The sequence below is a fragment of the Hyperolius riggenbachi genome, chromosome 1 (genome assembly GCF_040937935.1).
Source record: "Hyperolius riggenbachi isolate aHypRig1 chromosome 1, aHypRig1.pri, whole genome shotgun sequence".
Taxonomy (NCBI): domain Eukaryota; kingdom Metazoa; phylum Chordata; class Amphibia; order Anura; family Hyperoliidae; genus Hyperolius; species Hyperolius riggenbachi.
In genome coordinates, this window is record NC_090646.1 from 178,059,847 (window position 1) to 178,086,331 (window position 26,485).

Here is a 26,485-nt window from a genome sequence, read left to right on the forward strand (position 1 = left end):
GTTATAATAATTAATGGAAGGAGCGTGATATGAAAATTGCTCTGGTTTTTAAGGGGAAAAAACTGTGGTTGGGAAGTGGTTAAACACATTACCGTAACTTGTTTACAATGGGAATTGCGTGCCATTATAATGTGTACGTGTCAAGGGTCTTATTTATGGCTACAGTGAAAATGCTTACACCACACATCCAAGAGGAAATAAATTAAGTAGTAAGAAAATAAATTAAGTAGTAAGGCAGAACATCATTGACGAGAGACCAATTCACACCATCATCCACTGTGATTCTTCATCTCATCTCGCAGTATTACCCTTAATGTGTAATATCAAGTTAATTAAAAACTGTTACATTTTAGTGCTAGAATGCAATATGATCAGTACTCTTCAATTTGTGGACTATGATTACTAAACTATAATTACCAAAATTGACAAGATATCAAACTATCACATAACCTCTTGCCGACCGCGTAACGCTGACAGGCGTGGACTTGGCGGCAGCCCCAGGACCGCCTAACGTCAAGGCGTAAGGTCCTTGGGGCGGGGTTTTCAGGAGATCGCGTTCGCTGATGCGTGCGCATTTCCACATGAATGAGCCATCAGTCTCCCAGTGGCGATTGCAGCTCAGAGACTGCTAGATGGAGAAACCACCATCTAATAGACCTGTACATCACTGCGATCTAAGGCAGCGCTGTACTGCATCCATTGGTTCGGGGTGATCCTCTGTCATAGGCTGAAGCCTATGACAGCTGATCACAGTGATTGGCTGGCAGGGGGGAGGGAGGGGCAGGGGGAAAAATAAAATAAAAAACAACATTTTATTACAAAATAAATCAAGAAAATATTAAAAAAATAAATAAATAAACAACTTGGGAGCGATCAGACCCCACCAACAGAGAGCTATGTTGGTGGGGAGAAAAGGGGGCGGGGGGAAATCACTTGTGTGCTGTGTTGTGTGTAGCGAGGCCTTAAAGCTGCAGTGGCCCTTTTTGTGAAAAATGGCCTGGTCTTTAGGGGGGTTTAACACTGCGGTTCTCAAGTGGTTAATCTTCTTGTATAAGTAAGGCTGGGAAGCCAGGTTTCTGCAAAGGAAGCATAGCTATCATCATTATTCACCCATACAAAACAATACAAAGTAAAATACAAAACTGACCACCATTTTGAAGGTCAATTTACTCCTATTCAACCACTGAAACCAGTGTGGGAATTCCTCTATTGAATAGTGGAGTGATTAGGACAGTGGGAGTTCCCACCATTAACTGACGCCAAACCTGATTTAAAGAGATTATAGTATCAGGCTGAATTCACAGTGGTCAGTTGCATAACGCACGCATTAAAATGTGTGTGAATGGCAATGGAGACTGGACATAGACTACTTAAGTTTAGTCCGGGGACTCCAATGTCCTCTCACATCCCAAAAACATAGATAGAAGTTAATTGGCTTCCCCCTAAATTGGCCTTAGACTACAATATATGCACTACATGATATATACATAGACATATGACCATGGTAGGGATTAGATTGTGAGCCCCTCTGAGGGACAGGTAAGTGACAAGACAATATACTCTGTACAGCACTGCAGAAGATGTTGGTGCTATATAAATAATAATAATAAGGCTGCTTTTACACTTGTTCGGTGCGGTGAGCCCAAGGCATGGCAGCCTGTCATTGGATCCCATGCACAAATCAGTATTTTAAATGACCCAGCGGCAGAGTGATAGGATCATATGCGTAGGGCCGTCCACGTTCAGTGATATATTCCTTGGAAATATGCCTCCAGGACTGCTCTGCCTTTTACACTTACTATATCACTATAGACTTGCATTACTGCATAAACCGAGCGGTAGGCATGAATTCTGCGGTAATGCAGGGATTCCTTAGCGGCAAATTAACTACTTCTGGCACAGCATGATGTCTTCACAAACTTTTATTGACTTAGTGGCCGCTTGCAGTGAAATTGCTTAATGCAACTTTACCACAACGCCATAGTGTTAAAAAGGCCTTCAGGAATAGACCCTGAATAAGCATGCAGATCAGATGTTGCTGACAAAATCTAACACGATTAGCTGCATGCTTGCTTCAGGTGTGTGAGACACTATTGCAGCCAAAGAGATCAGCAGGGCTGCCAGGCAACTGGCATTGTTTAAAAGGAAATAAATATGGCAGCCTCCATATACCTCTCGCTTCAGGTTGCCTTTAAAGTGTAACTGTCGGGCGTAAAATCAAAATCGATTCTTTATTTTTATCTAGTAAACAAGTAATAAGGATGTTAACCAGGCAATCCAAAAGTGAAAAATCACTATTACTTTTCTTGTTGATAAATGATCATTCCCCAGTTTACCTGACTCTTATTTGATGCACACAAAATTTGGTACTCAAAAAGGAAGTTGCAGGGCATGCTGGGTTGTCCTTTTTGCGTCTCTACTTCCCTCAGACTTAACTAATGTTGCCTGATTGGCTGAAGCCTCTTTCCCTCCTATTTTCCTCTCCCACAACACTGTTCCTCTCTGATTGGCCAATATTTCTCATGCTGAGACAATGCACTTTCTATAGTGAATGGTGGGCAATGCATACACAATCAGGCAGAGGAGAGTAAGGGAGGAATCAAGATTGGTTTCAAAATAGCAACACTTAAAATGGGAAATGCTAAGAAGGATTTTCTCTTTTTTTACTGTAGTAAAATCACTAAAATCAAAATGTGGACAGTAAGTAGAGCAAGTATTTACCTACTTGTATATGTGTTGTTTTTTTCTGAGATAGTATGGCTGACAGCTCCTCTTTAATTCTTATGGAATTTCTACTATTGTACCCGTTACTATTTAAGTTCTTGGTACTCTATTTCAATTTTTGGATCCTTCTACTGAGTGTATTCTGCTTGAAATGCATATGCTTTGATGAACTTCCAATTAAAAAAAAAAAAAAATGTTTGAAATTAAGAAAAACGAAACCTGAAAATGTATCAATAACATACAAATGTGTTATACATGATTTAAATAAATGTGGCAAGTATTTGTTTGCTTTGATTGAACATGCTAGTGAATTACCTCTTACACCCATTCTGTTATTGTTTGCACATTTGTCAATTATTTACAGAAATGAGCACTGGTTTCTCTGGAAAACAATATAAAGCCAAATTAGCATGCTATGCTTGGAACAGTGCCATCTATCACATTTATGTGACTGTGTGTTGCTTGGTAACATAATTATGCATACTGTACTTCATTATGCATATTATATATACATACTTTAACACTGCCATGCACAAGCCAATGTTATTATAATGGATCCTATCTCCTTCCTGTGTCCAAACTCGGTCTGTTTATTTATTTCGGAGTATAAAACAATGTGAATGTTCTAGTGCAGACCGCATACTGTAATCTGATTGTACAATCACGGGACAATACTCTCTACATTAATGTGGTATCAGAGCTAACACTTCTCCGCTGAAATTAAATTTAACTTGGTTGACATTTACACATTTTACTGCATCTGTGTGGAGTTTAGGAATAAAGGGCAACCTTCTGACTGTTTTCCCTGGAGCTATAAGTTCACATGGATGCCAGATGGACTTGCAAACTAGACACCAGGAAATGTGATAGTCATTTATTGTGCATGCAGTTCATTTTCTTAGCACCAAAAAATATATGTCAAATACATATCTGCAGCCAAGAACTCTGGAATTATGAGAAGTTAGGTGGAGTACAACTAGAACAAAGGAATGCCCTTGTCCTTTGGTAGCTTAGTGTGGCTGTAGTCATGCCATGGGGCGATTTCTGTGCCTGAGTGGGACACTTCACCAGAAATGGATAGCAAGCAAATCTGTTTCTCAGTCTTCTACAAATTACAGTCCTTTAAAGAACATGAAACATAAGGCAGCATTGTTAAACAGGATCTAGTTCTTGAAGGCATCAATAGAAAAAAAGAGCATAAGTAACAGCAATAAATCCTTCAAAAGTATTACAATTATTCTGAATTTCAAAAACTAAACCCTTTACTTCCAACAAAACATCTGGAAATGTCAAATAATCCACTAATTCTGGATTGGATTCTCAATGAATCAATTGTACAACCATGAACAAAGTGTGACTATCAGAAGTTACTGATGTACAAGAGTCATCCTTTTCAACCATATCTGTGATGACCTTCCATAAAGGTAAGGGCAACAGGCCCAAAAATTGAAGCTGGACACAGAAAACAGGTAACAAAATTATTTGGGGATCTCAACGCTTATCTAGAGAGTACTTTGCATGTCATCCTCTAAAAGTGTTCCAGATTTTATGCAATCTCTGGACAAAGTCCTCCACTATTTACCCCTAAACATATTTGACCATGCTATATGAGCCAGGGGCCTTCCTATAAGAAGATTTATTCACCATCATTATTTTTTTAAGTATTTATATAGCGCCGACATATTACGCAGCGCTGTACAGAGTATATTGTCTTGTCACTAACTGTCCCTCAGACTGGCCCAGAATCCAGTCCCTACCATAGTCATATGTCTATGTATGATGTATCGTGTAGTACATGTATCATAGTTTGGTGCCAATTTAGGGGAAAGCCAATTAACGTATGTGTATGTTTTTTGTGATGTGTGAGGAAACCGGAGTCCCCGGAGGAAACCCACGCAGACACGGGGAGAACATACAAACTACTTGCAGATGCTGACCTGGCTGGGAATCGAACCAGGAAAGCAGCATTGCAAGGCAAGAGCGCTAACCACTATGCCACCGTGGTGCCCATCATTACCTGAACCTTCACCTTGCACACTTCCTTCTGAATCTGGGCCTTACAATGAGCAGTATTCCCACCCTTATCATTTCTAAGAATATCCTTCCCCTCAAGGTCCTCAGCTTTTTTCTGCAGGCTTTCGCATATCCTCATTCCTTGTCTCACCACCCTCTATCCAGCACTTATTCCAGCCAACACTCATTTTTCAGCCAACTCAATGCTTTTTTAGCAATAATCCCAGTGCATCTTCAATTCGCAAAGTATCTTTACTATCACCGCCTATCTAAACGGAGACCTGTACCCTTCTATCAGCTTTTATCAGCTACTTATGACTTGGCCATATACTTTTAATTGCAGTTGTGTCTAGAACTGTAGCTGTACAACCAGCTTTAAAGCTCTATGTCTCTGCAACAGTATGTTACCTGTAACAGGTCCTTCAGAGGAAAGGTCCCCGGGCTAGGACTGATACATACAGTATTCCTTCAGTCTGGGATAGTTACCTGTGTGCTCATTGTAAAAAAGATTATTTTGCTGCATATATAATCAAATGAAAGCATCCTAATCCAAAAGGTGGGCTTTAGATGGCACAAAATGAGTAGATTAATAGGGCATTCCATACATGGAACTCAGGTAGTGACACTATGTATAGATTCAGGATATTTTCATTGAAATATACTGTACACTTCCTTATTTACTCAATATCCGTGGAATCATAATTTGCCATCTGAGCCATTAATACTTTAGTGCTTTCAAGTGAATTTGTGCAAGCTATTTCATCACCCCATGAAGTGTACATTTTGATTTATGAAATGTGTCAAGACTACATTAAAGGGAAGGTTCAGGCTGAGGGGGAAAAAAATGAAAATGAAAATCCACTTACCTGGGGCTTCCTCCAGCCTGTGGCAGGCAGGATGTGCCCTCGCCGTCACAGTTCTGAGCCTGCACAGTACAGCCTGGAGGACGTCCGATGACGTCATCGCGCCCGCGTGAAACGCAGATTGGAGCGCAGAAGAAGCCTGACCTGGCCGCCGGCCTGGCCAGGTCGGGTCGGCCACCGGAGACCACCGGGAGCCTGCAGAGTGGCGCCGAGGGCACATCCTGCCTGCCACGGGCTGGAGGAAGCCCCAGGTAAGTGGATTTTCATTTTCATTTTTTTTCCCCTCAGCCTGAACCTTCCCTTTAAGGAAGTTTAAGACTGCTGTATTAATAATGATCGACTACGTTATTTGTCCCTTATGTGAGGGCCTGTATACTGTTAGTGATGAGTGAGCTAAAATGGACAAATCGTTTGGGAATATTCCCGCTATTTGGGATATTGTAACTCATATGTCACGTGTGGATTTATTGAACTTGAAATATATAACTCTTGTGAATAATGTAATAGTTTTTAAGACTCTTGTTTGTTGTTAATGTCTTGTAATGTCTAATAAAAGATCTTGCAAATGCTTGTAAGCTCACGAGGGTAGGGCTCTCTCACACTTTTGTGTTTTGGATTTTATTACACATTTATTCATATTAATTATGTCACTGTTATTACCAATTCTACAGTATACTTTGAACCAATTCTGTACACCAACTCTATTATTTTGTACCCCATGTTTGTTTCTTACATTGTACAGCGCCATGGAACATGTTGGCACTTTATAAATCAGTAATAATAATAATATTTCTAACATTATTGTCAGATCTGACAAGATTAGCTGCATGTTTGTTTCTGGCGTTACTCAGACACTACTGCAGCCAAATAGATCCTCAGAACTGCAAGGTAACTGGTATTATTTAAAAGGAAATAAATAGGGCAGCCTCCATATTTTTCTCACTACAGTTGACCTTTAATATAAAGCCTGATTGCAGCGAGTTAGAATAATGTGATCAGTTACACCGCAGTACTGTGAACAGGCTCATAGAATTGTATGGGCAGTGAACTGACTTGCAGAATTATTCTGCAATGCAACTGAGCACTGTGAACTGGCCATCACTGTTTTTAGGATCTTTGCATTTAAATCCACTGCGCTCTCCTTTTTGTCTTCCAACCAGAGCGGTGCCACCTCGAGGTACAAGTGGAACTCACGCTTAAGTTTCTTGTGTATCACCTGGCTCTTCAGTGATCCACAACACAATCATTTGCCATAAAAAAAGTACTTTTATGCCTCAATAAAAACATATAAAAAAGGTCATAGTGCAACCTGTTTTTAAAATAGTTCCTATCCACTCTTCTGCGCGCTCAATCTACTTACAAACCCCGCAGAGTATGTCAGCGTACAATGAGTGATGCCTTCAGGGCCCTAGATGGTTACAGCCTCTCTCTCTATGCAGCATCCCGCTGTACAGCTGTCCCACACTCCACTGTCAAACTCCCCCGGGTTCACCCTCCTTCCTGTCGGGAGACGTCACGCGTACTGACTCCACCCTATGTACGTTTTGTCATCAGCCTGACTCATCAGGGGCACTGTTTTTAAGATTATGATACATTTTACACCTGGAACAAGCAGTAAAATTTGACAGTCTGAGCATAAGACAGAAACAAAGAACTGTGAGTATACTCTCCTGCATTGCGTGTTTCCTATTATGCTAAGCACTTACAGTATTTTGGTCATTTGCCCTCAGATGGTAGTTTGGTCCTACTGATGAAACGTCACACATGATGACATCCTCACAGAACCCTCCATCAGTAATAGTAGTAAGGTCAGGCTACTAATAAGGGACCTCTCAACACAACAATCAGTTCAAAGTATCAGAAGTCTTTTGTGCCTCCTGGATAAAACTCCAGGGTAATAAATGTGAAAATTAAATTTACGGGATAAAAAACATTTGTGACAGGTCCTCTTTAACTAGAGTGAGCTGGAGATTTGGTGGCAGTGGTATTAAATTATGTACTGTATATCATCAATCATAGAGTAATGATCTTTTCGTATGTCAATGTCTTTAAATGTCACCATCTGTAATTTTCCGTTTTAGTAATACAATTACCATGCATTTTACAATTACCTGCAGTAGAAATGCAGAGAAGAGCTATGCTACAAATAACACTAAGCTGACGATGGTGTCCTTTTTGCAAGTTAAAAACCAAAACCTTATTCTTAAAATATGACAAAATATGAAATGAACTGTATGTATCATCTCATCCATTGCTAATCCAAAAAAGGCATACATGTAAAGAAGGCAAAAGCATGTTAAAAGTTGTCATGCTGTTTTGAGCACTCTAGTTCTGAATAAACAACTACAACAGTGAGCCTTACAGACTGTATATCCCAGGCTACAAAACTTCAGCCAATGAGAGCTTGGAGCCCTTGTCCGTCAGTAATGCCCTATCAAACAACGGACCTGATAGAGAACTGCCCTGTAAAAATGCAAAAAATATTGGTTATGAATAATACGGTACATATTAATGACAAACCTACCACCCAATCGTTGGTCAACGTGTACCAAATCGCTCTTACCGTATCTTTCTGAAGAATGAGTGTGGGCTCCCGATAGACATTGCAGCATCACATAGCCATCTGTTGTCAAGGTGATTAGTGGTATTAGCAACCTTGCCATCATTCCCACAGACGGCCATGTCATGCTACAATGTGTTTATCCACTAACGACCTAGTTCACAGATCGTGCAATTCATATTGAAGAGGGATGAAACACTGCTTTAAAAAATAATAAAAATAAAATCTAACTGATTAAAATGTATATAAATCATCCCCTTAACACATAATAACTGCACATTCAGGGGTATGTACCTGCTTGAATCTGCAGTCCCTTAGTGACAGATGCCAATTAGGAGGAAGTAGATGTTTCTGATCTTGCAGTTTTTCTGCCATTTTCAATGGATTGTACAGGAAACATTCCAGTACTTTGATGAAAAAAGGAAGGGCAGAAGTGAAGTCACACTGTGGCCTCACTGGCCTTGCTTGAGATGGACACTCACCCAGGATGAATATAAAGAAAATAAATGTGTTTACCATGGTGCACAGGAAAAGGTGTTACAGGGAAAGTACATTTGTTGTGAGGGTGCCAAATGTTTTGTTTTTTTTAATCAAATTCATTATATATAGAATTTCATCCTGCTTTCAATATTCCATACAACATATATTGCCAACAGCCTATATGTACATATCTACCGGGTAGGCCATTTATATGGATACACCTTAATAAAATGGGAATGGTTGGTGATATCAACTTCCTGTTTGTAGCACATTCGTATATGTGAGGGGGGAAACTTTTCAAGATGGGTGGTGACCATGGTGGCCATTTTGAAGTCGGCCATTTTGAATACAGCTTTTGTTTTTTTTCAATAGGAAGAGGATCATGTGACACATCAAACTTATTGGGAATTTCACAAGAAAAACAATGATGTGCTTGGTTTTAACATAACTTTATTCTTTCATGAGTTATTTATAAGTTTCTGACCACTTATAAAATGTGTTCAATGTGCTGCCCATTGTGTTGGATTATCAATGCAACCCTCTTCTCCCACTCTTCACACACTGATAGCAACACCGCAGGAGAAATGCTTGCACAGACTTCCAGTATCCGTAGTTTCAGGTGCTGCACATCTTGTATCTTCACAGCATAGACAATTGCCTTCAGATGACCCCAAAGATAAAAGTCTAAGGGGGTCAGATCGGGAGACCTTGGGGGCCATTCAACTGGCCTACGACGACCAATCCACTTTCCAGGAAACTGTTCATCTAGGAATGCTCGGACCTGACACCCATAATGTGGTGGTGCACCATCTTTTTTTTTTTTAAAGAGAATTTTTATTGGTTTTTACAAATACAAATACAAACATTCCCCAGTGTATAGTCCCTTCTCCACCCCATTGAACCCTCCCCCCTCCCTAAACTCCCAGGACCCTTACCATTACATCTGGCAAATATCACATTTATAGGCATCGCTACACACATACTTATGCGAAAGGTTAACTTCATAACTTCAGTTTCTATGGGGTTACAGTAAAAGAGAGTAGACTTTACAAATACAAATCTGAAACACTGATTGTAATGTCCAAATCTGGAGTGACAGTGTCGCAGTTCTCAGTCCATAGACTCCAGACCTTTTCAAATTTTGCCGGATGACCCCTTGTTTGGTATGTGAGGTTATACAGAGGTAAATTTTGATTAACCAAGGTTTTAAAATCACCTATCGTGGGAGGAATAGGTGCTTTCCACTTTAGTAGTAGGGATTTTCTGGCATAAAAAAAGGCCAACCTAAGAAATACCTGTTTGTGTTTACTACACGTTGCATTATCAATAATACCCAACATAGCAGCCTTGAAAGACAGATCGACCGGGCGTCGCAGCAACATGGCCAGGAATTGTGTTATAGTTTTCCAAAATTCTTGGACTGGAGGGCAGTTCCAAGTGCAATGAATAAAATCAGCCCCCTGGAGCCCACATTTATAGCAAGCTGAGCTGCCATCTCTACTCATTTTGGATAGTCTAGCAGGGGTATAGTACGTCTGATGGAACCATTTTATTTGTATTAGTTTATCATTAGCGCTTATAACTGTGGAGATATATTGTGACTCAAATTCTGCCCACTCTGATTCTGAGAGTGTGCAAGATTCGGTCTGCCATTTTAGTTTGGCTTTTTCATATCTATGGAAACCATATTTTTGTGTTAGAGTAGCATAGTATCTCGAGATTTGCTTCGTTTGATCTTTATTCAGTACCATCCGCTCCAGTTCTGAGGAGTCAACACGTACCCCAGATAAACCCCACTGTACCCTTACAGCATCCCGAAGCTGAAAGTAATAAAACAGCGAATGTCTTGGTAAGCCACATTCTGATTTAAATGTAGCAAATGATTTAAAGTTACCGTCTACAAAAATATGGTTAGCATATTTTATCCCATATCTAGCCCAGAACTGATAGCTATCCAGTTTTAAAAGCTCCGGGAGTCTCGGATTCACCCAAAGAGGCGTACTAGGGGAGATGACATTATCTGAATGGGGGAACAACTTGGATGCTGCATGATAAATTTTGACTGATGTATTAATAAGAGTGGAGCCTTCCGTGCGAGGGGCTATTCCCCTGTAAATTGCATTACTCAAAGCTTCATATGATGTGGCAATATCAGCCTCCAGGTTCATAGACGCATCTCCTCTGTCTGCACTCATCCATTTCTGAATATATGTTAACTGAGCGGCTAGATAGTATAAGTAGAAATTGGGTAGGGCCAGACCTCCAAATGTTGTTGGCAAACGTAGTGTGCTTAGTGCTAAATGTGGCATTGAGCCCCCCCCATATATAACTAGATATCATTGAGTCAACGTGTTTGAAGAAACTTTTAGGAATTTGTATTGGGGACATCTGTAATATATAGAGAAGTTTCGGTGCAAAGACCATCTTAACTGTAGTTGCTTTTCCAACAACATTTAATGGAAGTCTGCCCCAGGTTTGAAATCTCGCACCAGTATCTACCAGTAAGGGGGTTAAGTTACGTTGGATATATTCTTTTATGTCTCTTGATATATTAATACCGAGATATCTAAAAGAATCAGCCACGACCAACCTGGATGAGGGGTCAATTTTACTTGTTGCATCACTGTCTAGCGGGAAAAGAACGGATTTGGACCAGTTTACGCTCAGACCTGAAACCCTCTGAAATGATTCATATATCCTAAATACTTCTACCAGGGAAGGACCCGGATCTGCTAGGTACAGCAGTACATCGTCCGCATATAATGAAATGCGCTCCTCTAGCCTATTTACCTGCAGTCCTGCAATGTTTTCAGACTTTCTAATCCATTCCGCAAGTGGTTCCATTGCCAATGCAAAGAGAAGCGGGGACAGGGGGCAGCCCTGTCTCGTACCCCTCCGCACTAGGAAAGTATCAGAAATGTGGGAGTTAACTTTTAACCTGGCCCTAGGATGATCGTACAGAATATCAAACCATTTTCGAAACGTTTCTCCAAACCCCATTTTTCCCAGTACAGCCCTCAGATAGGACCATTCTACTGTATCAAAAGCTTTATGGGTGTCTAATGAAAGTATGACCCTGGAGCCTGCATTGCTATGCGGAAATTGAACATTCGAAAACAGACGTCGAATATTCAACTTGGGGGACCTACCTGGCATGAAGCCCGTTTGATCCTCGTGAACTAATTTTGTAATGTGTTGGTTAAGGCGATTGGCTAGGACCTTTGCCAGAATTTTGGCATCGGTATTAATTAGGGAGATAGGTCTATAAGATTCACATAGGTCCGGATTTTTATTTGGTTTGGGCAGTAAGATAATTAAGGCTTCATAAAGAGAATCTGGCAAAACGCCTTTTGTAAGGGAATGAGCAAACATCCTAGCTAAATTGGGTACAGAGGTCTTTCTACTTTTGATGTACCACTCCGCAGGGAGGCCATCAAGGCCTGGTGATTTGGCTTTTTTAAACGAAGACAGGGCTATTATAATTTCTTCCTCTGAAATAGGTGAATCCAGAGCCACCCTAGCCGTTTCGTCTAGACTGGGCAGATCAATTTCCCCCAAAAATGTGGACAACAAATCTGCATCATCCCCCATTCTACTAGTGTATAAGTCCTTATAAAAGTTGTAAAATTCCCTGGCTATACCTGCCGAGGTCGTGCAGAATACATCAGACGATGAAAGGATTCTAGGAATTGCAATAGAGGAATCATTTGACCTTAACAAATATGACAGGACCTTACTACTTTTATTCCCAAACTCAAATTCCCTTTGTTTAAAGATTATTTCCCTACGTTTAGCTCGTCTTAACATAGCAAGTACATGTGTTCTCCTGGCTGCTGCCTATGCCCCATAGGTGTCTGCCCCTGGTGCTAGTATCAGCTGAGTTTTGGTTTCTGTGACCTTCTTTTCAGTGTAGTCATGCAAGGCCCGATCGTTCTGTCTTATAATGGACATGGAGGCCCTAAAGGCGCCTCTCAGCACTGCTTTCCCAGCGTCCCAGCATATATTCATGTCTGCAGTTCCCAGATTTTCATCCCAATATCTCTCCATTGATTCCAAGCAAGGAGTTAAAACGTTTTGGTCCTCCAGCCACCATGGTCCCATTCTCCATATCCCGCTTTGTTTTGTTGTAAAGCATCTAATGTCGCATAGCATCGGTGAATGGTCAGAGATGCCATGTGGCATGTATTTGATCTCCTCAACCAATGGAAGTAGGTCTTTAGTCCCCATGCACATATCAATACGTGACATGGATTTAAATTGATCTGAATAACAGGAGAAGTCTGATTTATCAGGAAAACGCCATCTCCATATATCCGTCAATTCAAATCTTTTCATCCAGTCTAATAATGCTGGAAAGGAACGTACGCCTTTATTTAATTTATCTTTTTGTGGGTCGATAACTGCGTTGTAATCTCCTGTGACTATAATTGGGTTATCCAGGTGATCGCGAAGTTTAGCAGATAAAGCTTCAAGAACAGAGGCAGAAAAAGGCGGGGGAATGTACAAGGATACCACCGTTAGTTTTCTGCCTTCTATACAGAGTGTTACTATAGTATATCTCCCCGCTGTGTCTACCTGAACATCACTTACAGTGCCCGGAAATGTTTTACTTATTAATACCGCTGTTCCTCTAGAAAAGGTTGAGAAATGGGAAACATGGTAACTTGAGATCCAAGGTTTTTTGAGAGATAATACTCTCTCTCCTGTCAGGTGAGTTTCCTGAAGGCATATGACCTGGGGGTCTAATTTTTTTAGGTAGTCAAACACCAGTCTACGTTTGATGACGTTGTTAAGCCCTCTGGTATTCCAAGATATAATACGTAGATTATCCCCCGTCATCATAAAGGAATAGATGATATAATGCTGAAGACATGAACAAGCATTCTAGATAATATGTGTGTAGTTTTCCAGTGTGATATAAGGTCCTTCTGTATCCCCACCCGTCCCTTTTGCCAACCCCTAACCCACCCCACTCCCTGACCTTAACTTCAGGAAGTTTCATTCCCCGAACTTACTTAGATTGGGTGTGTACTGTGGCCAGCCCTCCCCCACCCTTTCTAAGTAGGATAATCATAATACCAGTTTTAAAGTATGAACATCTGTCCCATTGTAAGTTATAAATTCAGAGAAACCTGCATCTCTAGGCATTAAATCTGTATGTATGTAGACATAATCACATATCTCTATACGCATTGAACTTCAGCACTTTAAGCCTGTGAGCATAAGGTAAAGAACATTTTTAAACAGTAGAATAGCAACTATGCATGAGCTAGCTTATTGTGCCCTGTGGAACCTGCCATATCAATTATTAACTTATACAAAGCATATTTCCACCAACTGTAGTAAGGCTCACATATTATGTGAACTTAATGACATACTAGAGCATGTGCTATTGTCCATGTGACATCAGACAGTAGCTTTTTGCAGATCACATTATATGTGTCACATGCAACACTCCTTAAAGGGTCAAAATATTAAGCCATTAGTACAGTTCAGTACTCCTGGATACTGAGATCTTAGGTTGGCGTAACTGTGGTGTGAATGATTTATCACAGATTATTAACTACAGAGTTGCCACTTTCAAATATCCAGGATAACCTAAAGGAGGAGAAATAAACTTGAACGGCAATGCGGATTGTACTGAGCAAAATAGAGATATATATATATATATATATATATATATATATATATATATATATATATATATATATATATATATGGCAGTCACAGGGACCCAATTGAAGAAAAAACCAGAAAAAGAGAAAAAGGCAATTGTTCCAGCTTATGCAGCAAAACCTTTATCATCCAGCCATTGCGAGACCTCCTCCGCAGTGAAGAAGAAATGTGCCTTGTTATTATGCTTAACTTTCAGCTTGACTGGGAACAGCATACTGTATTGCAATTGGTTATCGCGCAGCCTCTTTTTGACGTGGATAAACGCAGCTCTTTTTTTCTGTATTTCCAGTGAGAAATCTTGGTAGATTGCGACCTTTACTCCATTTATAAACAGATCTTGCTGATTTCTAGCCTCGCGGAGAATAGCCACTTTGTCCCTGTAGTTAAGTAACTTCATAACAATAGGACGTGGGGAGGCTCCAGGTTTAGGTGGGCTCACTCTGTGAGCTCTCTCTATGACATAGGCTGTAGAGACTGTCATGTCTGGCAGTACTTCTTTAAACCAGTTTTCAAAGAATATTTCCGGGTGTTCCCCTTCAGCTTTCTTAGGAACCCCTACCAGCCTTAAGTTACATCTGCGGGCCCTATTTTCCAGATCATCAAGCTTAGCAGTGTTAGAATCTGATGACTTAGTTACTCTGCGCATATCTCTCTGCATAGGTGCTACTGAGTCCTCAAGATCGCTGATTCTACGTTCTGCCACAGTAGTGCGATCCTTTACTTTAGAAAGATCATGTTTTACAAATGATAGATCTGCTTGGATTGAGTCCAACTGAACTGTGACTGAGGCTTGCAAACTTTTTATAGCCGCCATAATCTCCACCCTGGTCGGCTCTTCTGCGGCCTGTTCTTCCACCTCCATGCCTTCCTCACTCACTGGCTCAGACACAGTGCCCTGGCTCGCTTTATTTCCCTTGCTTTTATCTTTCTTGGGCAGTGGGGTATGTGCAGGGTGAGTCTTACCCGGAGAGTGGGCTGCTGATGCGGATATAGGCTGGCTTTCCACGCTGCTACTGGCTATGGCTGCGGCGTCAGCCTTCCCTGTGTTGTCCTCCATGCTGCCGGCGCCATCTTGGCTGTTGCTGTGTGCGAAGCGTGCAAGCTTCTCTGCTGGGCTGAGCGCCTTTCCGGACCCTTTACCGGTCATCCCTTCTGTTCTCCGTGACTCCCTCAGTCTCTGGGACCAGACTGAGGACGGGCGAGCTGGCTTAGAAAGCAGGATAATGCCGGATTAAGCGAGGTGAAGGGAGAGCTGGAGAGACACGCTTCCTCACAGTTCCATGGCCGGCCACGCCCCTGGTGCACCATCTTGCTGGAAAAACTCAGGGAACGTGCCAGCTTCAGTGCATAAAGAGGGAAACACATCATCATGTAGCAAGTTTGCATATCTAGTGGCCTTGAGGTTTCCATTGATGAAGAATGGCCCCACTATCTTTGTACCACAAATACCACACCATACCATCAATTTTTTTGTTCCAACAGTCTTGGAGGGATCTATCCATTGTGGGTTAGTGTCAGACCAATAGCGGTGGTTTTGTTTGTTAACTTCACCATTCACATAAAAGTTTGCCTCATCACTGAACAAAATCAAAAAACTGAGGGTCCTGTTTCAATTTTTGTTTTGCCCATTCTGCAAATTCGGTGTGCCGATCTGGGTCATCCTCTGTGAGATGCTGCAGTAGCTGGAGTTTGTAAGGGTGCCATTTGTGAGTAGCTAAAATCCGCCGAAGGGATGTTCGACTCATGCCACTCTCCAGTGACATGCGGCGAGTGTTACGCTGTGTGCTCTTGCTGAATGAAGCTAGGACAGCAACTGATGTTTCTTCATTAGTGACAGATTGTCATGCACCCACATTTTGGTAAATCCAACACTGAACCAGTTTTATGAAACTTAGCAAGCAGTTAGCTAACTGTAGCAAGGGAGATGGATGGTCTTGTAGGGTGTCTTGCAATGAAATCTGCTTCAATGACCTGGTTACTGCGTTCACCAGACATCAACAGAATTTCTATCCGCTCCTCACATGTTAATCTCGGCGAAATGTCAATGGCTGTAAACAAAGAGAAACTTGTAAATAACTCATGAAAGAATAAAGTTATGTTAAAACCAAGCACACCATTGTTTTTCTTGTAAAATTCCCAATAAGTTTGATGTTTCACATGACCCTCTTACTATTGAAAAAACAAAAGTTGGATTCAAAACGGCCAACTTCAAAATGGCCGTCATGGTCACCACCCATCTTGAAACCCCCCCCCCCCACATATACTAATGTGCCACAAACAGGAAGTTGATATCACCAACCTTTCCCATTTTATTGAGGTGTATCCATATAAATGGCCCACCCTGTATATTTATTGCACAAAATCAGAAGGTATAAGTGGACTCCTTAAATATAATGGCTTGATTCACTAAGACAAATAGCATGCCTTATCAGAGATAGCACGCCTTATAAAAGTTAACATGCCTTATCAGAGTAGCATAGCAAACGTATGCCTGCTAATTGGCAATGATGAGAGCTCCACTCGTCCTTCCCTGAGCCCCTGCGGGTTCATAGCGCTTACTATGCTACTCTGATAAGGTGTGTTAACTTTGATAAGGTATGTTAACTTTAATAAGGCATGATATTTGTCTTAGTGAATCAAGCCCAATGTGTGGACTCCTTAAATATAATCTAGTGGACCACTCAGAATAGGTGTGGACATGAGTTTAGTATATAATGAGAGAACCATCCATGGAGAAGAAGTGGTAAGTCCAAAATAACATTCATAATAAGTGTGCAATTCATAACAATAACAGTGAAAAAGCGCCAAATCTGTGCAGTAAGACTAAATGCTATAGAGTGGCTAGATAGTTTACTTGTTAACGGCTCTGCCACTGACAGAAGCGACTTAGGTTTGAATCTTGACTCTTCTTGCTCAACACCTATTCAGTATGGAGTCATTGGGCTAGACTCTCTAACACTGCCACTGCTTACTGAGCATGCTCTAGTGGCTGCAGCTCAAGCGTTTTTGGTCCGCCAGCTCTATTCAATAAGGAGTCCTTGGGCTAGACTCTCTAACACCGCCATTGTTTACTGGGCATTCCCTAGTGGCTGTAGCTAAAGCGATTTAAGTCCACCATGAAAAAAGCACTATATAATTGTTATGTGTCTTGTCTTGTATGGATGCTGGGAAATACTGATAGCTAAAGTGCATAAAGGGAGAGAGATATAATGTCACCCATTAATGTTACCACCACACTATGATAGGGCCAGGAGATGCCAGTAGAATGGGGAATGGAGGAAATTCACAGCAGACTGTTCCGCTGGCATAACGGGCATCACATTCCTTTTTTAAGAGAAAAAACTTAAATGTAATTCTGTAGAATAAGTATATAGTAAATGTAATGTAACTGCTTTCAGTGGACCCTTCTGTCTCAGGTGAACTGCTTCATGGCAAATTCCATTAAAAAGTTCACATTTATGTTCTGCACTTCTGTGGTTGTTTGCTGCTGCAACAACCTGATTATGAATAACAAACTAAGAAAAATAAGCGGAGGCAAGGCATCTTAAATTATTTCTTCCTCTTAGCAAAGCAATAACACTCCCGTGCACATATTTCTATTCCTGGAGCTATCCCGCCAATACAAATGGTAATTTAATAGATTTAAGCAGCACTTTGAGGCTGATAACATTTCTCATCCTGAAATGTTTTGTCGCCACTGAGACACTCAACTTGGTACACTGACAGATACAGAAAAACACCAAAGAATGTTAACGCTGAAGATTAAATGCTAACTGAAAGAAACCCATTAAAATGTTGCCTAGGCCATTCCATTTCCATAAATGTTTTGTAAGAGGAACAAAGATATTTAGCATTTTAAGAACCTTAGTTATACACTAAGCCATGGGAGTTTTCTATCATTGTATACAACATAAATGCAGGTATAAAACATGAATATCCTGATGACCTAAATAATTTAACGACAAAAAAAACGTATAGAAAGACCACAGGGAGACCATAGTTACATTTCATTGGTGCTCCTAAAATGCTTGGGGATGCCCTACATTCACTCTCCTCCTGCTAATACCCCTCTCCCTTTCCATGATACAGCATGATGTATAATTACCCCCAATAACCAGAATGTACAGCTGCCATAACTACAGCACTGAAGACATGGGAATATTACTGCCCTTTGGCCACATAGCAGCCACTAGGTCTACAGTTATGCCCGTAACCACTTTAAAAAATAGTAGCTTTTAGGTCATCTGAAACTGCATGCTATAGTACTTACCAAACTGTTCTTCCAGAATATGTGGATCAGTAATATGATACTCATAATCTGCAAAATATTTCTAGGTAAGTTTCAGAAACAGGCAGTAATGTCATTTCACTCTCATGGCGTCTTTGGTTAACAAGCACAACAGGGAAATTTTCAAATGAACACCTCCCAATATCAATTGTACAAAAAAGTATAGACTATAATACTAGCCCTAGTAAGACATTTTCTGAAGTCTCTTTGCCAGTGCAGCAAGAGTTGTTATCTATGCAAAATAGCTTGTCCACAGCTTGTCGAATTCTGTCTGGTTTCCTGAAAAGTAAATAGAGGATAACATAGCTGAAAAACAGATAAGCCTTCTAGTGAGGTTTAAGTGCAGGAAAGTTCAAAAGGTAATTATAACGCTTTCTCTTTTAGCTTAACAAGCCAGAGTACAGCTTCTAATCAGCAACTGTGACAGGCTGTTGCAATCTTAAAAATAAAGCCATTAAACTGAACATAAAAACACATTTCTATGTTACTAATGTTCTATTTATCAACCATGCTATGTATAGAATAAATTATCTCATAAGTTTATTTTACTTCAGGATCACTTTAAAAGGAACCTAAACTAAGAAGGATATGGATTTTTCCTTTTAAAATAATACCAGTTGCCTGACTCTCCTGCTGATCCTGTGTCTCTAATACTTTTAGCCACAGCCCCTCAACAAGCATGCAGATCAGGTGCTCTGACTGAAGTCAGACTGGATTAGCTGCATGCTTGTTTCGGGTGTGTGATTCAGTCACTGCTGCAGCCATAGGTCAGCAGGGCTGCCAGGCAACTGGTATTGTTTAAAAGGAAACATCCATATCCGACTCAGTTAAGGTTCCCTTTAAAGAGAACCTGTACTGAGTAAAAATATTTAAAATAAACACATGAGGTAACTTCAAATGAACATTACATAGTTACCTTGCCATCAGTTCCTCTCAGAAGCTCACCATTTTCTGCTGACAATTATCCCTTTCAGTTCTGACAATATGTTGTCAGATCTGAAATATATCAGTTGCTGTCAGTAAAATATCAGTTGCTGTCAGTTATAGCTGAGAGGAAAACTGATGTACCAGGTAATGTCCATGTTTCCCTATGGCTCAAGTGGGCGATGTTACAGTTTAACTGTGTGCTGACCAGAAAGCTGTTATGGGTAATGGCCATTTTCAAAATGGAGGACGGAAAATTCCCTTGATCACAGCGAACAAACAGGACGTGGGAGAGGAGAAAGACACTGAGGAGTAGACTGCATGGAAGGTAAGTATGACTTGTGTATGCTTATTTTGACTTTTAATTTTCAGTTCAGGTTTTCTTTAAGGACATTTGAGGTTTCTTTTTGCAGTTTGTTTTCTCATTGCAGAGATTTTCCCTCAGTTCCCATTCTGTGAACCTCTATTGAACTTTGTTATCTTTCTATGAAAATAGTCCCAGGATAAAACGTTTATCATTTTCTACACTACAAACATGTTGTATTCTCTACTATTTTTGTCATGCTTGTGTTTGTTTACTGTGAGTTCTAAAGCCATTAAAAACATACCTGATCTCCCAGAATGCACTATGGAGAGAATACTGCACATCTAATCATCCTAGGCATAGCATCTCTAGGAAAATCTATCAGAATCTACCACAGCATCTATCCTCTGCTCTTCCATCCTGGTCTGGTACACTGGCCCCTCCACCAACAACAGACACAAGCTCCAGGGGGTCATTAGATCATCAGAGTGAGTCATCAGGACCCCCCCCCCCCCTTCACTCAACCTACTCTACAACTCTATAATGCGCTCTAGAGCACTGAGGATAGCAAATGACCACTCTCACCCTGGCCAGTGCTGCTTTAGTCACCTCCCTTCAGGTTGTAGGTTTTGGGTCACCTTCACCAGGACTACAAGGCACAGGAACTCTTTTTTATTCCCTCTGCCATCAACCTCCTGTACTCCACCCATGTTCCACCACCCCACCCCCTCTTTTTTAGGTTCACAGACTTGGCCCTGTCATAGACATTCTGTCTGCATGGGACTGTAATGGTGCTGCACCACCACTGGCTGCTCTCAATTGCTTAGTCTTCACATGCTTTTATCATTATCTTGTATTATCTTGTAATAAGCTTTATCCTGTATGGTTCTGTATACTGCAATATTGCCGTGTTTTTGCAGATGCCGAGCTTTGTATGTGCCAAACCCTATTCCGGGCATGATCCTGTCATGCTTGGTGAAATAAATTATTCAGATTCTGATTCTGATTCTGACTGGGGGTGGTGGCATTACATACCAATAACCAGCAATATATACATTACCACAACCTGAATATTTCACTGAATTTTACTATATGTCCCTGCAGTCCCTATTTAAGGATTAGCTTTCAATAGAAATGCCTGAAATGTCTGCATGTTTTTACTCTATGTTTAAGAAAAACACATATAGCACTGTATTAATTAGTAACATACCCATGGTTAATTTAAATAAACAGAATAACATTATACTATAACATTATATTCTATATAATAAATTGAATAACATTTGTACTTCTACAAACACATATAAAGCTATAACAACATACTTTAACCATCAACACTCCAACAACAATGGTATGGTCAGATGCAACCAATGGATGTAGATTATGCATACTTTGTATGCAAATGTAGGCAGCTTGAAAATGGACCAACTGAATCTAGCTGAGGTAGAATTCCATAGGTCTAATATCATGCAACATTAATTTGCATTATCATGCATTAACTCTTGACCTATGACCTATTTTTGACCATGTTTAAAGGATACCTTAGTGCAAAAAGAATAAAAAAATTGGGAGAGCAGGCATGTTTAGTGTGCTCTCACCCACCGCGTTCAGTAGTTGTTACGTAGAGCACTCCCGGTGTGTGATCAAAGGAAGCGCGCCGCCGGGCAGCGCCTGTGCAGTCAGCCGTGGCCAATCCAACCTTTTTTTTTATTCTTTTTGCGCTAAGGTATCCTTTAATCAGCAATAGTGGAGTTTCCCTTAAAGCACACCTTAACTGTGATTAAAACTGCTGACTTTTACTTACCTGGAACTTCTTCCAGCCCCCCGTAGTCCGTGAGATCTCTCAGTACCTCTGGGTTCCATCAGATCTCGCACTGGCAGCTCCATAAGATACCCTACTGGAATTCCAGTTGTTCCAACTGTGCATCCACGGTCCTATCTGCACGCCCTTCTCTCTTTTTTTTTCCCGCAAACAGTCAGCAGCATTGATACACCATGATCCAACCAAAGGATTGGCTTTATCAGCACCTTCCCAATGTTGGGCAAATAGTTGCATCATGGTTTACATTATCTTTAATTCAGTAATCGTTATGCAATAAAATATAATACAAAGAGAGTGAGAAAACAGCACAAAAAAAGAGTAGAAACAGTATCACTCTCACTGAACCAATTACCACAACCTCATCATCATCCAGAAAAAAAAAGAAAGAATTAGCCAGCACACCCTTCCTGAACCCCCTCCATCATAATCCATCTAATGGCATCAGACCTTTCTGCCTCCTCATCATCACCATCACCCACCAAAACCCTATTGTTCAGAAAGGTTGTAATTTCACCCTTCCATTCTCCAAGCGTAAAGGGTTCCGGGCTTTTCCATTTCCTGACAATAAGCCTCCTAGCTAAACTTTCTCCTGACTCCACCAGTAACCTTTGTTCAGGACCTCCTCCCCCTATTCTTTTCTCCTGAATTCCAAAGATTGCCCATACTGCATCAAAGGCCACCCCTGGAGTCAAATTTAGGGAACAAAAAAATGTTTCCACCTCTTTCCAAAAGCCCCCCACCACTTGGCATCCCCACATCATATGCAAGAAAGTGCCCGGACCACGTTTACATTTCCAACATGTATCAACATTGATTAGGCCATACCTGGCCATACGAACTGGTGACAAATACCATCTAGCTATTAATTTGTATTGGACAAGCTGAATGTAAGTATCAGGGATGCTTCAAATTGTTCCAATTTGTTCCAGGGATGCTCCAGTACTTTAGACCATAGTTCCCCATCCAATTTAACCCCATCTGCTTTTCCCCAGCTAGCACAAAAATGTGGGAGGTCTCTGTGGAGAATGGCATCAATTACTTTATAGATTTTTATAATTTTAATTTTTCTATCTTTTCATTCATTTTTGTGCCATATGCTGTGTAAGATGGAATTCACTGTCACTATTCATTTTATTTGCTTTCAGATGCTGCCTTTAAATGCCACAATTCTCTTAAGCTTAGAATTAATGGTGCATGTAACCAGGCCAGTTACCATTTGAATTTGGAATTTACGATGCCTCCCCATCACCAGAGTCTGCTTTATGTCATGTTGAGAATTCTATTGACCTTATCAATTTAGATAGGATGCCTGGGAAAGCCTCCTCAGTAACGGTTAAGGCATCTAATTACATTTATGTTTGCTAAAGAATGTTTCTCCTATGTCTGTCAGTGTATATAAGCTGTGTTTTTCAGTTTTGGTCAGGAACCAGTCCGACGAAGGCTTTTTATAAGTCGAAAGCTCACTGTTTATCTATCTCTAAGTTAGCCAATGAATGGTATCATCCTGATTCAAAACTTCTTGCTTTTATAGATTTTTGACAGAGTCCCTGGTGGCCTTTGTTTAAGCAAGAACCATTTCTCAAAGCGATTTAGACTATTACTCATAAACCCCACCCTTCTTTCCAAACTCTTCCCATAGCTTCTTAGTTGCAAAGCGGCATATGGATTAAAGAGGAACTGTAAGGAGGAGTAAAGGTTTGTTTGAAAGCAGTATTTGAGAGTCATTCAAGCGTAGAGATAAGAAGAAGATGCTAATAAATCTTCTTACCCCAATAGCCAGGAGTTCTTTATTACTGGTAGCCTATGACATTGAGGGAATAGATGTTTATTTTTTCTTTCCAGCAGTGGAAAACACGCCCAGAGTGAGTGTTGTAATCACCCTGCTCTGCCCTGTCTTTTTAAAGTAGTTCTCCAAAGTGATTTTTAAAATTCTGCAGCCTTTTTTGAAAAAAAAAAAAAATATATATATTGGAGCCTTGTCCTGCAAATAGTCTGCATCACTCGACATCCGTCACCTGGCCTTGTGTCGCCTCTGTCCTCGGTGTAAAAACGACAAACTATTTACTGCAGTAAATATAAATAATTTTCTGGAACTGAAAACTCTATTGATTTGAAAGCTGCATTTTATGATTGCATTTGAAGAGAGAAAATGCCTTAATCGACCTGGAAGGCTATTCTTATGAGAACTATCAAAAATAGCCTTCCAGTTATTTTCTACAGTAAAAATAGTGTTGAATTTTTGTATTTGATGAAAAAAAATTGTATTGTTAATGGGCACCATATAGTGTAATCGAGCAAAAGTTCAGGTAAAAATCAGGGCTGTGGAGTCGGTACAAAAATCATCTGACTTCAACTCTGACTCCTCAGTGTATGAAACCACCAGGTACCCGAAATAGCTCTGACTCCTCGACTTCGACTCCTTAGTCTAAAACTTACCAGGGCTGTGGATTTGGTGCAAAAAAAAAACAGGGCTGTGGAGTCCGAGTCGTGCAGTCGGGGCAATTTTGGGTGCCTGGAGTTGGAGTCGGGAAAAATGCACCGACTCCGACTCCTAATGAATTTAAACTGTAATTAAAATAGAAAATATGATAAAATGTTCTATTTCTCAGATAATAGTCATCATAAATAATTTATATATACAGTAATAGCTGTGCTTAGTCCACAAAAATGAAAAAAAAAAACAATCAAAATGAGTTACTTGTGATGCTTCAATAAAGCAGTCCCCGTATTTTTAAAGTCAGATATACACATCTGATTGTGACTGTACAGTATATATAATGTGTGCACAGGAATCTCTTATATATATTAAATAACATCTATGCTGTAAAAATAAAGTCTGATGTGTAGCCGTGTCCCTAATAGAGATGGTCAATGAGATGGAAATAATACTGTGTTGATTCTGATTTATGCAAATGTACTTTGCTCATGAAATCAAATAATTTGATACGTTGTTAAAATTTGGTTTGGTGACTACGAATTAAATGGTACCTGAGAAGGATGAAAAGAAAAGTGTTATACATACCTGGGGCTTCTTCCAGCCCCCTTCAGGCTAATCAGTCCCTCGCTGTCCTCCTCCACCACCCGGATCTTCTGCTATGAGTCCTGGTAATTCAGCCAGTCAGCGCAGTCCGGCCGCATGCCACTTCCACAGCCAGGAGCGTTCTGCACCTGCGCAATAGTGCTGCACAGGTGTAGTACGCTCCCGGCGGCGGAGTGTGTGCATGCGCACTGCGCCAGACTGGCTCATGTACCTGGACTCATAGCAAAAGATCCAGGTGGCGGAGGAGGACAGCATGCGACTGATTAGCCTGAAGGGGGCTGAAGTAAGCCCCAGGTATGTATAAAACTTTAATTTCATCTGTCTCAGGTTTACTTTGTTACACAGTAGTACTATACTCTACATATGCACTCTCCACAGAGCTGCAGGGAATCTACTGAGAATGTTGTACACATTGAACACAGAGGTGTTGTCTATCACCCACATTCCTGGTTCAGATTGTACATGAAGAATGTGTAATAGAGGATGAATCCCCTTATTCCCCTGCAGAGTACCTGCACATCACTCTTACATGTACCCACAGTTACATTGCCTAGAGCCTGATAGATGTTCTTTGTTCTGGTCTGTACCTTTTACAAGTACTCTTACCAAGGACTAGTTTTAGTCTATGACTAAAGGCAATAAATATGGCAGTCTCCATATCCTTCTCACTTCAGTTGTCTTTTAAAATTCCTAAGCGTTGGCAGTTAAGAGACGAATTTCATGTTACATACTTTTAATAAACAAGATTGTAATATGCAAATTAGAGGAATCGGAGTTGTGGAGTCGGAGTCTGAGTCGGTGGAATCCTAAACTGAGGAGTCGGAGTCGGTGGATTTTTGTACCGACTCCACAGCCCTGAAAAAAACATCCCACTTCGACTCCCCAGTTAATGAAACCACTGACTCCGACTGCAACTTCCCAAAATTGCACCAACCCCTCGACTCTGACTCCACAGCCCTGGTAAAAATTGAGATACGGGGCTGGTTCACACGGAAGGTTTAGTGGACGATAAAAAGTGATGTTTTAGACTACAGGCAAAAGCGATGTTTTTAGGGATCGAGTGTTGTCCCATGCAAGAGGGAAGACTCAGCATACAATTGAGGCTTCCCTCGGTGCCCTGATTTCCCACGTCATTTAGAGTGGCCCATGAAGATTAGCGATGAGGTATTGTCGCGAATCATATTGCGCCATGCAGCTCCTGATGTAGCGTAGCCACGAGTGGCCACCTGTGCAGTAAGCCGGAGCTACGGGCTGTGTGTTACTGCGTGGCCATGTTGCAAGAGGAGGAGCTGTGCTGGCCTGGAGTGGAGAGGGGCCGTGCTCAGCGACTGAGGAAATTGGTTCACAGAGGTAAGCCTCAATAGGATCTTGAGGCTTCCCTCTATTCAGGTTAGCTACTTTGTTGCTGAGCTTTGGTTCCAAATAGTTTTTAAGGATGTGAGTGCGCAGAAGCATCACAAGCGCCCAGTGGAACAGTGGTGGAGCAGCGGAGCTGCGTTGGTGGACTCATAAGATCTTTAGTTACTGGAAGAAGCCCCAGGTAAGAAGCCCCAGGTAATATTTCACCACCGGAGTCCTGGTGGTGCAATTTTTTTTCTTCTTAGTTTTCTCCAAGTTGATCTTTCATACCTTGTCAATAAAATGTCTTTTAAATTCACATCAAGCAAGAAAATACACAAAATCATTTTTTTCTAGAAGCATAGTGTAGAAAAGTTATTTTAAAGAGAAGATGAAAAGTTATCGCCTAGGAGAAAACTTGAGAGAAAAGGTAAATTGTGTATGGGCCCTGCT